General features: G+C 34.3%; 1 protein-coding gene across 2 annotated transcripts in view; it reads left to right on the forward strand.

Annotated features, from left to right (window-relative positions):
• Positions 1-4,514, forward strand: part of LOC106873217 (krev interaction trapped protein 1) — a 41,958-nt gene that overhangs the window by 9,674 nt on the left and 27,770 nt on the right. Inside the window, exon 3 of one of the 2 annotated variants that reach the window (XM_014920467.2) lies at positions 4,182-4,319. The exons of the other annotated variant lie outside the window; for it this stretch is intronic. The gene's annotated coding sequence lies outside the window, so the exon portion shown is untranslated. The remainder of the gene's footprint in view (positions 1-4,181; positions 4,320-4,514) is intronic. 2 annotated transcript variants of the gene reach the window in all.

Below are 4,514 nucleotides of genomic sequence, written 5' to 3' on the forward strand. Positions count from 1 at the left end.
AAATCACCTAACCACGAAGAATATGTTCTCAAGAAAAAAATTTCAGCGTGGTTAGGTGATTTGGCATCTATTTCTAGCATATAGGAGTCCACTTTTGCTGGTCATTCCTCTTAATTTTGTATATATATATATATATATATATATATATATAAGGTGTGATGGGTAAATTGTCACCATTTAATATTTTTAATTTCATGCTTGCGCATTGTTTTTGATTTTGTCAACTACACAGTATCGGAGGGTCTGTTGGGCACCATCTGTGAGAAAAACAACACCATGACACAATTCACTCTGACAGAAATTTGTAAAAAACATACTGTACTGCTTGGCATTTGCATCGGAAGCTCCAATACGAACATTTCAGAGTGTTTGGGTGTCAATCTGAGGACATATACTGAGAGTGAGAAAAATCAAACATCCAGTCAACATCATGGTGTCTGGAGTGATTAGTAATTTTGGTAACATTATACTTCCATTCATCTTCCCACATGGCCTCACACTCAACATGGAGGCCTACATCAAGTGCTGCCCTGGGTCGTCTGGAGGCTGTGGTTGAAGCTAATAGCGATTTTATTGAATATATTTATTCCTTAGTATTTCAAGATACTTTTATGTAATTTTGGTAAATATATCTGTCAAAGTGAGATGTCAGTGTTTTTTTTTTTCATTTTTATGTAATTTAGATGACAGTTTATTCACCACACTCTGTATATATATATACTTATATATTCCATATTTATATCCCCTTTATTTTTATATAAATTGTCTGTCTGTCTTCACACTTTTGTAATCACTATGTCTCCATCATTGTATGAGTGTGCCTGTGTAAAAGAAGTTTTATTATCATTATTTAAGGCTTTGAGCTGGTAGAATTGCTAGCACGCCAGGCAAAATGCTAAACAGTATTTCATCTGTCTTCACGTTCTGAGTTCAAATTTCACTGAGGTCAACTTTTCCTTTCGTCCTTTCAAGGTCAATAAACTAAATACCAGTTGAGTACTGGGATTAATGTAATCGACTATTCCCGTTCCCCAAATTTTGGGCCCTGTGCCTATAGTAGAAAGGATTATTATTATTTCGACCCTCTTCCTGTACATTCTGCAGAGGTCCAATGCAGTTGTGTGGTATATATTCTTTTTCACTGGGTTGGTATTCAATGCCTGGTCCTGGGCCGTGATGATTAGGCTTTCTGTATTCTTTTTTAGATCACCCTTGTTGAGCCACCTTCCTAGTCATTTAATTTATTGGTTTCACAGTGGAACTGACCATGTAATTCCATACGGAGTAGGGTTTCTTCTCTCACGTTAGCTGTTCTTGTTCAGAATTCATGAGCACTCTCAATTATTATTATTATTATTATTATTATTATCATTATTATTATTATTAGCATGGTGGAATGGCAGAATCATTAGAGCATTAGACAAAAATGCTTTGATATTTGTTCCGGCCTTTATGTCTGAATTCAAATCTTGCCAAGGTCAACTTTGCCTTCCATATTTTTGGGGATCAAATAATAGAATTGATCTCATCAACCAGACCCTCCCCTCAAAATTCTTATCTTGTACCTAGTGGTGGCTTGTAGATAAAATTAGTGGGGGTGCTGCTTCAGAAAATTTTTAGCCGTTGTTTTAATATTGTGTTAAAGGAAACAAACATAAAAAGAAAATTTATACATAAACTTGATCGGTTCGCGTTTTAGCCACTGCTGGGTAGTGTGTTTAATTTGTTCACTGAACACCACCATGAATACCCTCTTGTTTTTCAAAAATCCCACCTAAATCACAAAATAAGTGTGGCGAAATGTGCCCTATTTTTCAAATCCTGGCAGCAACACTGAAGCTGGAAGCAGTATAATAATCTAATTCTACACTCTATCACATTCAAGGAATATAAACATGTTTTTAAGCACAACACATGCAGAGTCAAAAAGAAACACTACCTTTCACTGGAACACAAGAGTCGGCACTGTTGTTCACACAATGCTCTCTCTCCCTAGCGTGAAGCTTCCTATCTCGAACATGTGAGCATGCGCACAACAGCCAAACACTGTGTCGCTGGAACTGTGACGCATGCAGTTCTGTTCAAGGATTTTTGTATTTTTTTCATAAACTAGGGGATGGCTACTGACATTAAGCTTAAGGATTATATAATGTACAAGTATAAAGAAAGAATTAAAGAAAAAGGACTGATTATATTGAATGTTATCGATAATCTCAAGTGGAAATAGGGGATGCTGCAGTTCCTATACACGTGTCATCACTGCTTGTACCTAAATTAGAAACTGTTTTAAGTTGATGGAGTAGTAGAAATGGTAAAGTGTGAGATACAATACTTTGCAACATTTAGTTATGGCACTTTGCAGTCTTGGTTCAAATCTTGTCAAAATCTACTTTGCCTTTCATCTTGCTGGAGGTCAATAAAATAAGTACCAGTCACATACTGCAGTTGATTTAATCAGTCAACACCGTCTCCCAAACTTGTGGCCCTGTGCCTATGTTAGGAACAATTATTATATTGTGTTGTTAACCTTCATACAATGTTTCTATTGTAGTTCTAAAACATGTGTGCAATATTGTCTTTTGTATGCTACATCTGTTTCATTGTGTCGTTAGTATTATTTTGCTGTTTCTTATGTTAAAACTGTGTTGTATCTTCTGTGGTCTATATGTGTTATGTGAATTGTGTTAATTTGTTGGGTGGTGATTGTATTACATATGTTGTATACATTGTGTTAAATAAGGAGAGGGTAACAAGTGTGTAGAGTATTGTGTTATATTATTGGGTAACAATTGTTTACAACATGGAGTGTGTCAGTTTGTAGTGGTGCATGAGATATCTTATAGGTGTTGGTTATGTCTGGTTATGTATGTAATGCGTTATTTTATTATGTAGTAATTGTAGTGTATGAATTATGTGGGCTTTATTATATTATGCGGGTGGTGATTGTATAAAGCAGTGGTTTTCAATATTTTGTTTTCACAGTATACTGGAAATCAGACAAAACAATTACTGGCACACTTCACATGAAGGTTAAAAATTGCTGGCTCACTCTGCAAGCAAAATTAAAAATATAAAGAAAAATATAAAAAAAAAAAACTACAACATGCCTTTAACCCTTTAGCATTCAGATGACTCAGTCACATGCAGTGCTTATTTTTACATATTGTTTTTTAGAATTAATCATGAATTATAATTGTAGCTTCGAGAAAATGACACATTTGGATAGGTGTAAGAGGCTGGTTCTAGTCAGTTTGATTATAAACAAGTAGAATATTTGAGCTGGATATGGCTGATTTAAATGCTAAAGGGTTAACACATTCTTCTAAACACTCAAGCATTAGTATGAAGTTTCTAAAAGCTGAAATTATATTTTTGAAAATCTACGGTGAACTATTCCATACAGGAACCACTGCTGTAGAATGTGTTGTGAGAGCTATTTTATTGAGTGGTGACTGCATAGAATATTTGTGTTGTGCAGAGAGTGCACTGTGAGAATTATTATTGTCTATGATTTTGTGTTTTGAAACCATACCTAATTTATTATTACAATTGATCGTGTATTCCCATAGTGTATCAGGAGGGCCTCCTAGAAAACTTAGGAAAGGAGAAACAAGACAGCTTTTTTTTCTCCAGGAGTATTAGTCCTCTCAAAATTAAAGTGGGGGTGTTGAGATTTTTTTTTATGAAGGTCCCAATAAATTGCTACCAACCTTCTATGAATATCCATACCCTGAACTGATGTAATATCTGAATCCCCCTTACTTTTGAGAAACAAATAATGATTGGTGACAGGAAGCACATCCAACCATAAAATCCCATCTCCAATAACTCCTGTCTGAACTCATGTCTTCATGAACAAGCATATGACATACTATACTCAGTTTATTCATCAAAAATTACTGCTACACAGCATTTTGCTTCTCATACTACTTAAAATAGTGTACCTTACAAATAGGAAAGCTTTTTGTTGCCGTAAAAATAGCTTTTCTCCTGACATTTTAGACTTCTACCATTCCTTTTGAACTTGTATAATACCACTGGCTTTTCTTTTTGCTCTAATTCCATTGTCACCTCGATAACAAAAACTAATTTACTGTTTCCACTGCTTATTACTTAACTATCTGAAATAGCCTTTGAAATATACTTGAGCAATAGGGGTTTTCTGTTGTTGTTTTTTTAAGATTTAACCAATGATTAAATCGAAGTTTTGGGGCCAATGTCTAGCATCATCATCAACTTTATCATCATCTCTACACCTTTTATTTCTATGCTTTGGTGAGTCGAATAGGTCTGTCTCAAGCTGAAAACTTCTGTGCAAGGTTGGTACAGCTTTCAAATATATAGCTTGGGAATATAAATCAAAATTTATAAAATTGAGATTAATATCTTATAGGTACAGCTTTCAAAATAGCTTTTTGAAATTATATGGAAGGTGCTCGAACTATCTAAGCATGGAGATTGGAGGTTTTATATATACATATATATATATATATATATATATATATATATATATA

The sequence above is a fragment of the Octopus bimaculoides genome, chromosome 2, assembly GCF_001194135.2.
Source record: "Octopus bimaculoides isolate UCB-OBI-ISO-001 chromosome 2, ASM119413v2, whole genome shotgun sequence".
Classification (NCBI taxonomy): Eukaryota; Metazoa; Mollusca; class Cephalopoda; order Octopoda; family Octopodidae; genus Octopus; species Octopus bimaculoides.